At 27.9% G+C, this 13,942-nt stretch overlaps 1 pseudogene; it reads right to left on the reverse strand.

The window, feature by feature from the left end:
• Nucleotides 1-5,291: 5,291 nt before the first annotated feature.
• LOC114398935 lies at nt 5,292-8,564 on the reverse strand (annotated as a pseudogene).
• Between the last annotated feature and the right edge of the window lie 5,378 nt (nt 8,565-13,942).

Here is a 13,942-nt window from a genome sequence, read left to right on the forward strand (position 1 = left end):
GAACTTACAAGTTTCCCTAATTGAAGTTTAACCATATTTTAGATGATTCTTCTTCATTTATTTATTTTTATTTCCTCGAGTTCTTCTTAGACACAACACAATGTGTTTTTCAGTAAAGTGTGCACTTACTCCTAAAATTTATACTGTTATACATGCATATTGTCTTTATATATGTTTGTGTAGTTTTCATTGTCTTTTATCTTATTCTTAGTGCTTCGACAACATTACATATCAAATTAATCCAATTCCATCTAGACATGTGAGTTACGCCAAACTTTGCTTTTAAAAAGAAGTGGTTGTCCGCTAAAGTTCATGGAGAATAGTTCAAAGTTGTAATATACTATTAGGTTAGATTATACTTATTTGGTTATATTCACCGCAACATTTCAATTATTTTTAATTTTTTATTAATTAAAAAAATTATTTAACCGTTTAATAAATAATTTTTTTTAGTATTTTATATCATTTTTTAAAATGTTATTTGAATTTAAAACATTAACTTTTAATTTTTTATATTTCCTTTATTTTTTATCTTTAATATATTTGTTAATTTTTTAAAATAAATTATGATTTTATTATTTTATATTTTTTTAATTACTTTAATAGTTAATTTTATCGAACAATTAATATTTAATAAATTAGTTTTTCAATTATCAGTTATTCACCTTCAACTATCAGCTATTAACTAACATTTTAGCTTTCCGTTAATTTTGTCCAACGCAATCTATATCACAAAGTGAAAATTCAGTCTAATAAATAAAATAAGAAATTGTAATTAGATTAAGAATAAAGAACTAATTTGTAAAACATTGTATATATACATATGAACATATATTTTATTGCAAACTTGACTAATTATTTTTCTATTAAAAATCATAAATTCCTTTTTTTTTCTTTTTAAAGACTGCCCCTTACTTCAAAAAAATCAAAAACAGTAATGATATACTAATTTCTAAATTATAAATTTTCATACACATTTTAACATAAAGACGTGCGTCTCTTGTACTAACACTTTTCTTTGAAGTGTGATTTTACTATTATTTAATACTTCAATCATATCTTTCAAAAGGTTTAAAATTATTCATCATTTTCAAACTTTCCCCCTCTTTGTTAAGATTTCTTTTCTTTCTTGTATCTCAATTTTAACTCTGTTAAAACTAACTTTTTTTAAGTTTATTTTTAAAATTTTCTTTATTCAAAATATTTCTTAAAAATTTAATTTTGTTTAATTCAGCTTTTTACAAATATATATAATAAATTAAACCAAATACTACAGATACTAAGTTGACTTTGGTTCATGGGACACCTTATGTTACGTCGACATTTGCTCAATTACTCCTGTCTTTGCTAGCTGCCCATCAACTGCATGGGTCCTCTTCTTTTTCTTCTGTTTTTTTTATATATAATTTCTTCTGAAATTTCGAGACTTAGTATTTCGAAGTCTGATATATTTTTTATTCAAGTCTGAAATTCTGAGATGGACATATATATAAAGGACATCAGAAAAATACGTGAAATAAATTGAATTTGGGAATCAAGTTATAAGAAAATGTAAAATAAAAACTACTGTAATTGTTTTATTTTTTTTCCTACATAGAAACTATTTGTTGTATTTTAACTTATAGCAATATCATTTTGCTCTTATTTCCTTTGACAAATTATTTATTTAAAGTGGAATGATTGTATTAATAGTTGAAAAATGAAATTAAAAGAATTTAATAAAAAATTACACTTCAAAAAACTAATAAAAATTCTAATAAATTCTTTCATCAATTTTAAATACTATTCAAATCTCTAGGCGTCTTAGAACATTAAACCACGACTGAATAATAGTTAGTGGAAAAACCAAGTAATATAACGTGATTCATGATATACTGGTCATGGAAAAGTAAAAGAAATGGTATATGATCCTTAAATAATGATAGTGTGGTTCAGTAATACTTACGAGATTGGTAGTCAAAAAAGGACAGAGAGACCACATTCTTCCGTGCACTTTCTACAATTCCCGAGGATGTTGTACTATTCACGAGTGTCATTTGTCTCTTGAAACTTGGCACTAGGGGCTTGCCTGCTCTAACTTCTAGGTGTTTTGGACCGAAGCTGTTGTTACTTGTTAGCCACGAACCAGCTATGAACTGATTTCCGCAAGTAATTAAGCCGTAGAACAATCAAAAATTTGTTAGGAAATTAAGGGGAATAAATAAAGAGATTTATACTAATAAATTATGATAGATGATATAAGAGAATTTTGGTATTATATTTTAATTTAAAATTTTAAAGTTTAAATTTATGGATTTTTTTTTATTTATGAATTTTTTTATTCTACTCACCTGGGATTTCACATGCTCCAACAGAATGTGGTCCTAATTAGCAAACAACCAAATTCTGATTTTAAACACATTGGTATTTGTTGCTTTCAGATTTTAGTGCACTATAAAGCAATTCTGAAACAAACTAACAATATAGTATAGTTCGCAGAGGATTATGTATTACAAATATGTAGTTTGCATTTGATCTTTTAAGTTTGTATCTATAAAAAATAACGTTGAGAGAATTCGATTTTTCAAATATAAGTTGTTTAAAAGTGAACATGTTAATAAATACATAAAACTTCCAATTTCACCATCCATATATAAGGTGTACAATAATAATTTATTCAGACAAAAACATGAAAGTTGTGAAGAATAAGTAAAAAATGTTCTAAGAATGGTAAAGGCCCCTTGCTTTTAGCTAGCTTGATGCATGTGTCTTTATGTGATTGTCCAAGTATATAAGGACTAGAAATAGTGTTTGATGAAAGGAAGAAAGGCAATAAAAAAAGAAGTAAGGTTAGGACTTTAGGAAGGGAAATAAGAAGTGGAAGACTAGAAATAGAATGAGGGCATGCAAGCGTGAAAGCAATCAAGCTAGGACGCCGTCACCCTTCTCCGTATCGTATGATCCGTGTCTTTTACTTTCTTGTCTCCACCACTTTTGTCGGTGCTTTTGCTAAATCAACTACCTATCATGCGGAACCCTAAACAATTAATTAATTAATCTAACAACTGCATTGCAACACCATTTCTTTTTTTATTTAATAAATAATAAAGGGTAAAAATAACTACTATATATAGTTTATGTTTAGTGTTAGGTGCTGATGGCTGATACAATACAATCCTTAGAATGTGGATGTGCTTTTCGAAACATGACAAAAAGATAGAGCTAGAGTGGTTAAACAATGCAGATTAGCGTTAGCAGCAGTCAAACATTCTGTCCCAGAGTCAATAATAACAACACTATCTATCAGTGGCAGAATTTGCTTCCACCACTTATATAAACTGTGATTATTTTATTTTCTTTCATTTTCTCTTCACATCCTAACAAGCATTAACATGGATATGAGGGAAATGAGAACAATAGATATTATATTCCTATTGTTATATTTTTGTTTAAATACATATCCAAGCTATTTTTCATTTTATTACTATTAATAATCAAGTATACATTGGAGTAAAGAGTAGATGAATCAACAATATTATGTGAATACCATAACAAAAACAAGGATATTTTTTTTCTTGTCCTGTATCATAATTAAGAAAAGATAATGCAGACACTCCAAAGGAATCAAGTTATTTGGAAAATTAAGTTGCAATGACCAATGATGCTGTGAATTGAGCAAACTGCTCCAATTCTGGGGACAATTCCAAGTGAGTACTCTGTGGCTAGTCCTACAAATCCTGGAACTTGCCCCCATTTCAACATGTTAACCAAATAATTGTTGAAAAGGTATCATGAATTATCTATAACAACATATACAATGGGGATAGTCTCCTTTGCTTTCCATTTTTTCGTTAGCTGTCTTTACCACTCAATTGTATTTTAACTGATTTTACTCTCTTCATATTATATCTCAAGTTTTATTTCTCAATTACACATTCCCATTTTTTTTAACTTCCTCCATTTCTCTGTTTTATTAAAAAAATGTTGAGTGACATCTGGTAACTCCCTTTCCCCTAATAGATTTATAATTTTAGCTCATCTATAAAGCTGTCAATGCTAATATTTATCTTAGTTGGTGTGCATTAACATTTAACACCAAAAAATTTGGACTAAAAAATCATTAAATCTTTTATTTTTCAAAATTTAATTCAAATATATTATCATGCTTTATCATTTAACTTAAAAAATAAAAAAAAATAAAAAAAATCCTCCTAAATAGGAGAGAATCGTGGAAAAAAAGATAAGATAAAGAAAAAATATTTCATTTTTATTTTTTAAATTAAATGATATAATACAATAATATTCTTAAATTAAATTTTGAAAAATAAAAAACAATGGTTTTATAGTCCAAATTTTTGTGTTAAATGCTAATTCACTCCAATTTATCACCTAATATTTTTTTTTAAAAATAATGTATAAAAAAATGAAGACCTTAAATAGTTCAGGTTCAGGGCCTAAGACTAGTGTGTCGTTAGCCTTACAGATGTCACGATTCAACCATGTTTGAGAGAAAATACTAAATACTGAATTTGAAAACAAGGAGTTGGTTTTCATGCCAAACCACATTTTACATGACCTGTAATGTGGCGGATAGTGTCAGAAAAAACTGAAACTTTAATTACGCATTCCTAAGGAATAAGGCTGTACTAAACTGATAAATTAACCTTAAATCAAACACCAAATAGTCGTCAACATTCTCCCATTTAAATTATATGCAAAAGCATTTAACTTACTTTTGAATTTTCAACCATTACAAGCATGCTACGAAGTTTCAAGGACCATCTAACTTTACGACCGTTATCATTTTGCTTACAAGTTCTTGAGAATTACAGTAGCTCGATACAACTTCGTCTTTTACAAATCCATAAAATAGTTTTTGTTATCAATCGTTCGGTCTTCTTATTTTTATGAATATTTTCATTTAATCAGTGTAAAGTATTACAATTTTTCTTAGTACCATAAGTCATTCTTGGGAGAAAATAATTGTGATTTTTTAAGAAATTAAAAAATCATAGTATTTAGATGGAATAAATTACAAATAGAACATCTAAAAATAAAAATATTTTATTAGATATTGGTTTTAAAAGTTAAAAACTAAAAACTAAAGAAAAATTGCACAGTAATTTTTGGTAATTAAAACCGACTTATTTATAAAGGATTTAACGGCCAATTGCATATAGGCACTCAGGCAGCGGAAAAAAGGATTTCACTTCTCTCTTTTTTTTTTTTTTACTTTTTTTTTTAGAGACGACAGATTACGTGAGTGCATGACAAGTGAACTGACCAGTTTAATACGTAACGGCCTCAAAGGCTCAAACAAGAAACCTACTTAATTACTTATGGAATATGATGCCCAGCATTTTACAAAGTCGATAAAATAAAATGTTGATATTCCAAGATTGATTTTGAGGGAAATCACAAAAAGGTAACTTCCATAAACAAAATTGCATTTGCTCATGAACAAACAGAATCACAAAATCTGAGCAGCCGTATTCAACTTTTCTGCCAGGCTAAGCTGTGTCCTAGTGATGCTTGATAAATATAGCAAGAGCAAGTGGTCCTGAAAGGATGAAACAGAAACACTCTTGTAAGCCAAACAAAAACTTAGAAGATGTGTTGAATACTTGATCAAAACTTATCAACAACATAGCAAACTGACTCAAAAGATAGATTTTATTTAGTGGCCATAAAACATGATCAAAACTTAATCTTACCTGCAAGCTGTCATTCACAAGCTTCTCAAAAGCTGATGAGGGCAATTTAGGAATGGAGCCTACAGCATCTGATATAAATCTCCCAATTTTGTTGTCTGGATCAATACGCCCTTCCTGATATGAAAAAATAAAAGGTTGAATGCAATTTAAAAAAAGTATGATGAGAATGACTAAAGAAAGCAATGCTAGCATACCACAACATCATCAACATATTTGTGAATGTCATCAATCAAGGCTAATAGATGTCCCATTGATGCTTCCATCCTTCTAAATCAGAAGGGATTTTGTTAACAGCAGTTGCCTTCAGAGTATCAACTGTCATAACCAAAATTATCACAATCAAGTTTTTAAATATTCAACTCAAAGAACAATTACTGAATTCTCGTTAATCTCAAAGATAAGTTTATAAATTAATCAGTATAAAAGATTTAACCAGGAAAAGAAAATTATATTGATAAGACACTAATGGTGGAGAAAAATAAGAAAAATCTCACATCTAAGTTTTCTTCCATGATATAAAAAAATTAAATTACAACAATATAACTTAACAACTATTACACTATTTTTATAATTTGATATATAATATGATTTTTATTCATCAAGTTGAATTGTATCTACATATTATCAAGATCGTTTATATCAAATTTGAACAACAAAAAGTAGTCAAATGATTTATATTTTAATATATTTTGAAATGTTTATATTAGGTCGACTTTAATCTATAGTAATGAAATAACAAATAATTTTGGATTAATAGGAAACTTTGCATATGTGATTTATGTGGAAAAAAACTTTCATTCTAACAGTGAGTTTTAAGAAAACATTATTCAGTTGAAAATTATAGAATGGTGTAATAGTTGTCAAAGTTATATCAGTGTAATTTAATTTTATATATATATATATATAATCAGTCATTGGGCATTGCCCTTAAGATCCCAATTTCTTTTATCAACACAAAAAAGGACAACACTTAGGAAAAGGAGGATAAGAAATCCTACTTAAAATTAAACAAAAATAATAACAACAACTACAAAATACATCAATGCAGCAAAACTAGTCAATCTACCCCTACGTATATGGACACTCCTCCTTAGAGAAGGCAATGTAGTTTGTAAGCCAAATGTCTAATCTAGTCAATTGTCATAAAGAAAATGACTGTCTAAATAGATTCCAGAAATTGTATATTATGCTCCATCAACAAAAACTTTTATAGGGCATGTTTGAATAAACTTATCCATAAATACTTGAAATGAATATAACAAGAAAAGAATAAAATGAGTTTCTCTTTTAATTAGTTTATACATAAGTTAAAAATATTATTTTAGAGAAACTATATAAAATTTATCCAAACATACCTATATTTATTATTTGCGGGAATTAACATGTAAAGAATGACTCCGTGAGAAAATCCAAAATCCAAAAATGATGATAAAGCAAAAGAGAAGAGAGTTTAGAGTTTTGTTCCATCAGAAAAGCCTAGGGATTTCTACACTATGTCATTATGTCCAAATACTTTTTATCCAGCAAGCAGCTGCACTCATGATTTATGAAAGCAAGCACACAAGCTTTTAGCAACTATTTTACACAAGAAATAATTAAAAAAAAACTTTATAAAAGAAAAACAAAGATATAATAAAGATAAAGTCCAATAATACATACATCCAATACGCTCAGCTTCAACCATACGAAGATCTAAAGGAATTTCTTGAAACTGTGCAGCAATTTGACGATCTCCAAGAGATAAATTGTGTGAAACGTATGCTTTTATGGTACATGCTCCCTTTGTGAATCCTGTATCAACCGTCAAATGGATAGGATTGGGTACTTCTCGAGAATAAAATTCATGGATTAATGCACTACCACCGGTTACTCCAAGACCAGTTGAATACCTGCATAAAATAACCATAATTAGCTACAAAGGGAAAAATAGACTAGCTTAAATGAATTCAGCAGTTCCTTTGCACATCAATGAGTGAATCCCATCTACAAAACCCTCTCCTAAAACCACTAGGGCATCAAGAACTGAATACTATTTCTAGAATTTGGATATGGATGCTAGTTCATAGGACGAGAGTTGTTCCTGTTTAAATAAACTATTTTGGTCATCATTAATCAATGTGGGATTGGACATTCGCGAGGAGTCGAATAGCGGTCCGACAGCAAGGGGCAGATAGGCTCAACAATAAGCACTAGGATAGGTTTTTGTTACATTGAAAGGGTTTATTGATTCCACTTCACACAACGCACATGCTTCTTAACAAACAAAGACCACCTATTTAATTCTACATTCCCACTGACACCATTGTGAACACAATGCACAGAACTTTAAAATAGTAAAGGGTTAAAAGAATAGGACTTACCATCCAACTATAACTTCCTTTGGGTTCACCTTCTGGTGGGATAATAACATACTATGGTGATACTCAATATCCAAAGCGACCTGCGAGAAAACAAATCAAAAATTAAGTAAACTCCAAAACATATATAAAAAAAAAACGGACTTCTATACGTAAACATCATTCATGAAATCGTAGAAACAAATCCAGAATAAAATAATAATTAACATGAAAATAGGATTAAAAATCAAATGTAGTAAAAATAGTGTGCAGGACCTGGTCGACGGACTCACTGTGCGGAACGGCGTATAAATTGCGGACATCGACGGTTCCGTTGGGGAGAATGGAGCCGAGTAGCGTTCCGATGACGCGCTCCGCTTGGTCGGGACGACGAACGTAGCAGTCGCAAATATTGAAGACAACGAGAGGGTGAACCTTCGCCGAGAGGCTCTGCGAAGAAGAGAACTGCAACACAGTGCGCTCCGTCGCCGCCATGCTCGGAGCTTCCATTCACCAAGCACGACGTGTGTTGTTTTGTGTTGTGTGAGTGAGCAAGACACATGTGACGGGTGCGAAATATGTTAGGATTTTGGGTATGGGCCAAGCTAGGCCCAAACAAGTGGACTTCATTGTTTTTGTTTTTATTGGACAAAAAACAAGTTAGGAGTGGACTTACCAACAAAAGAGTGAGGAGGTGCACGAGTCATGTTGTTATAAATGTTAATTGAAAAATAACAATTGAAATCTATATAATAAAAATCTCAATAATCTATTGGGATTCTACTTTGCAATCATACGTCACACAAAAAAAAATATAAGGTTGATTTAATGATGAAGAAAAAAAGAAGAGAAAAAATCAAATTTAAATTTTCTCATTAACAAAAATATAACAATATTAATATTTATCAATAAAAAAACATATGACCCAAAAAATATATAAAAATAATCTTGAGCTCCATCAATTGATCTATCTATGTCGTGACAATGTTTTCCTTATGAGGATCAACCACGTATTCTTGGCATAGTCATTGAACAAAGGAAAGAGTGAAGGAAGATTTTCAAATGTTGTTAGGTTTTTTTATCATACACGAATTCATTAGGAAATCACATCAACTCATTTCAAGCACTCAAGAATTTTGACTGGTTAGTTTAAAATTATTTGTTTAAAAAATATTTGTTTTAATAAAGATTAAATTATAATTTTGATTTTTTAGTTTCTTATATTCATGATTTTGATTTCCTTAATTTTAATTGTAATATTTGGTTTCTCTCCTCTTATAAATTGGTATTTTGGTCTTTCTAATAAATTATTAACAAATAATTATGATTAATTGTGTTTTAAAATTAATTGTAAATTAATCAAAATCATTAATTATTAAAAAATGAATAAAAACTATTAATCCTAATTTTTCATAATATTATGTTCTTCCTCTACTCTGCAAACACTTCTTCTGCAAACACTTCTTCTACCTTTGTTGTCATACACAACTCTACTAATAATAATATCACATTAAGATTAATAATCTTTTCTTAAAGTTTTTTAATGATTAATGATTTACATTTAATTTAATAATTATAATTATTAGTTAATAATCTATAAGGGTACTAAAACCACAAATTTATAAAACTATGAGGATCAAATATTACACTTAAAAATAAAGGGGACCAAAATCATGGATTTGGAAAACTAGAAATACTAAAATTATAATTTAACCTTTAATAAAATAAGAAACTTATTATTTTTTAGTGTATTTAAACTTTTTTTACTTAAAAATAGTTTTTTTTACTTGTTTTAAAAAGCAAACTTTATCTACTTCTTAAAAAAAAGGCTTATATAGAAACATTTGTTTTTAAATTCAAACAAACTCACATTTTATCTCATTCTTCCAAAAGATGCACTGACATGCATTTTGCTCAGGAAATTTTAGCAATATAAAATTGACATAATAAGTTGGTTGAACTTTGGAAGAAAAAAAGAATTATCTAATTTAAGGTGATGAACACTTATTATATAAATTTGGAAAACTAAAGTATAATAAATAATAATAATTTTCAAAAATTGAACTAAAATTTAAGCTACGTATACCAATAGGAATTGACACATCCTGTCAACTGTTTTTAATTTTTTTTATTAGTTAAAAAAATTATTTCACTATTCAGTAAATAGTTTTTTTTAAATAGATTCTAATGTTTTTTTGAAACGATATTTTTAAAGTTAGTTTCTAACTTCTAATTTTTTATAATTTATTCATTTTTTATCCTTAAAGTATTTATTCAATTTTCTTATTATCTTTTTTAAATATATCATTTTTACATTTTTTAATTAGTTCAACAATTAATTTTATCAAACATTTATAATTTAATAAATTAATTTTTTAACTTTTAGCTATAATTAACTTTTTATCTTCCAGCTATTTATCGAATATAACCCGTCCTAAATGACAATATGTTCTAAGTTTTGTTAACTTTATATGGGTTCCCACAAAGTTTAATGATCGTGGTACAAATTGAATTTAATTGTTTAGGAATAGAATTTTTCAAGTTATTTTTTTATGTTTTAATGTAAAAATGTGTTTATAAAAGTCATGTGACAATCCAGCATGTCTGTTCCATGAACATTTGGGGGCCAAAAGCAATCATATATATTCAATACGACATAAAAAACAAATGTGCAGAAGAGCACCTTCAGCATCTCCAATAAGATTCGATATTTTATCATCAATAAGAATTTACATAACAAATACAAGACAATGTCATGTCATCTTATTAAAAAAAAAATGCATAAGAGCTTTTTATATAAATAAATAATCATCATTATCTTTAAACGGGCTCGTCATCTTATGCATAAATATAATTTGCCTTTTCGTCATAACATGTGATCATCACTATCATGTTCTTAAAATAAAATCAGAGTATATATATCCAAATAAGTAAAGCCATTCAAATAAGCATTTCTAAAACCTACCATTAAACAACAAGTTGAATATAGTTTTCAACACTAGCAACACAGTAGTTATACCTTATTCTTTCTTTATAGAAGTTTTCAATTATAATAACTGATCACCACATTGGAATATGAAAATGAAACATTTTCTATATAATATATAAAAACAATTTGTATTACTTATAATTCTTAGGTTATGTGCAAATATGTCAATTGATGCACCTTGGCTACTTAAGTTGTTAAAATCCATCGCACTATAACCATGACCCATATATTCAAGCCTTCTTGGGATAGGACGAAACAGAAAAATGACAAAAGGATACAGGAAATAAGCAATGATTTACGATTTTAGGAGTAAAACAGTTAAATTTGAAAGATAAACAAGGGAACGAAAAAAAATAATTCAGATGCTAACAAAAACTAGAAGACACATCAAGACAGCTGCGAGTAGGCCAAAAGGGAAATATCCCAGCAAGAGGTTTGGATGAGGACGGTGTTGAAATTTGTTGGTGTTGTGGGGAAGTGGAAGTGCTGTTTTCGGAATAAGAAATCGCATAGGAAAAAAAAATATTATTCATTTTAAAGCAATTGACACTGAGTTCAGTGGCTGAGTTTCGTATACAAGCAAAAGGGAGTAATATCATCTATCCCTTTTCTTTTCTCTTTTCTGAAATTATACTCTCGCCCGGATATTTTAATAACCTTTTTATAATTAATAGACAGATAAGTATGAGATAAGATAAATTATGTCAAGAAAAAAAATACAAAAACTAGTATAAAAAGATGAATAAAAATAATATAATTATGAGTACTAGAAACAAATATATAATTCTTATTCTCTCGATGTAAAACATTTTTTTACAAGGCCAGCATATTTTTCACAACAAATATCTTACTCAAGTTAAGAAAGATTATTATAAATAACTCTTCTTTTGATTATTTAGTACAACTCTAATAAAAAATATTATATTTGACATGATTTTTTTTGTTTTCAAATTCTTAAAATGGGACTCAAAAGATCTCATTATATTAATCTTAAAATAAAAAAATAAAGAATTTGTTTAAATATTAATAAATGTCAACGTAAAATTTATTGTGTATTCTAGTCCAGGAGTTTCGGATGCGAAAGATATCTTAGCAAATAAGGAAATAGTCTCGTGAATTGTTTTACACTTTGTTCTAATAAAATAAATAAAAAATGGAAGGAAGTAAGGTGAATGAAAACATAATAGATAATCTTATCATACTTGTTTGGCAATATAAAGAAATAGGGATCAAAAGAATTATATGATTGTGAAATCCAAGGAAAAAAGTTTTTACCCCTTTCCCAATTGAGAGGCATTTGTACGGAGAGCAGTGGGATGAATGTTTTTCACCAATTTACTTTTACCTACTCATTTTTTTATCTTCTTCCTCGTTTATTTTTTATTAATCATTATTGTAGGTGAATATATAGGCCTAAGTTCGCAGGTTTGTAAGTTCAAGGATAGGTCAGTGAACTGATTTTTATTTGTTTTTATTTTAAATGGAATAAATGTTTTTTAAATAATGTAAATGACATTTTATTTATAATGTCAATAAGTCTTTTTTTATAAAATTTTACTATTTGGATAAGTGAAATAATTTTCAAACATTTAAAATCAAATTCAAATAGAAGGTTGAGTTAAAGCACAACAAAAATAAGGATCAAACTTAAGAAATTATAGTTCATTTTTATCTTCAAAATACGTCTAATTCTTCATAAATCGCAAGCATCGCTAACTTTTCACAAGTCATCATTATTCTATTATAGTTACTTGTGGATCTACCAATTAAACTTTATTCCTAGTTTGATTAACACCCAATATTTTTTTATTCAATCAATTCATGGCAAGCTCTAAACAAATAAGAATAGATTTGTTGTTTGTGTTTGCACAATAAATAAATTTATGATCATCTCAAAGACAGATATACAATAAACACTTAGTCTTTTCCTCTCATTTGTTTAAAGTGTTTTGAAAACTTTTGTAAGTTTTACAAGAATATACATAAAAAAGAATAATGAATGTTTGCACCTAAGTTTTGTATCTTGTTCTTTAAATCTTTTGGTATTTACAGCCTTCATCTTCAAGTGTCCGCTATTTCACAATGGGTAGATTTCTCTCCTTGTTCTTTGTCTAATAATAACGGTAGTTAGAACATTTAATAATTGTATTAAATGCATGTCCTTTCTTTATGTATAAAGTCACTCGGGTTGGCTTTCATGTTGTACGCTTTAGTAGAAAGTCATTTCTCATTCATTAGAGTAGGTTGACACAAAAGAACACATCTTTTGATGAAATTTGATACTTTCATATCTTGAGCTTCTTTTATTTCTCATGAAAAGTCATTTCTCATTCATTAGAATACATTGACACAAAAGAACACATCTTTTGATGAAATTTGATACTTTCATATTTTGAGCTTCTTTTATTTCTCATGAATTCGATGGATCTTAGAAAATTGTGATTGTAAACCGAATATCGACACAAAATAATAAATGAAATTTTAAATGTCAATTTATAAATGCTAGATCATGATTCTAGCTTGTTGTCTAGTTGTTTAGAGCAAATTCGTGAAGCGCAATTTGATGGCACATAAAATGTAAATTTTAACATTTCTATTTACTTACATCTAATAAAAATAATTAAAATTCTTAATTCATTTTTAAGACATACATTCTTTTAACTTAACATAGTCCTTATTTATTATGTCAAGGGGATATAAGTACATAAAAAATTGCTTATTTTAACAAAAAAATGTTTAAAAGAATGGGCCATAAATCTTGATTCTTCCCGATATGGATGAAATTTAGAATGAAAAAGCTTTTATATTATTAAACTAAATTATTATTGCTTAAAGTTTTATTTAACCAGGAGTATATGACCTTTTTAACTTATGAGAATTCACCAAGATCAAATTTAAAATATGATTTAATGACAATATAAAAT

This window comes from Glycine soja, chromosome 2 (assembly GCF_004193775.1).
Source record: "Glycine soja cultivar W05 chromosome 2, ASM419377v2, whole genome shotgun sequence".
Lineage (NCBI taxonomy): Eukaryota > Viridiplantae > Streptophyta > Magnoliopsida > Fabales > Fabaceae > Glycine > Glycine soja.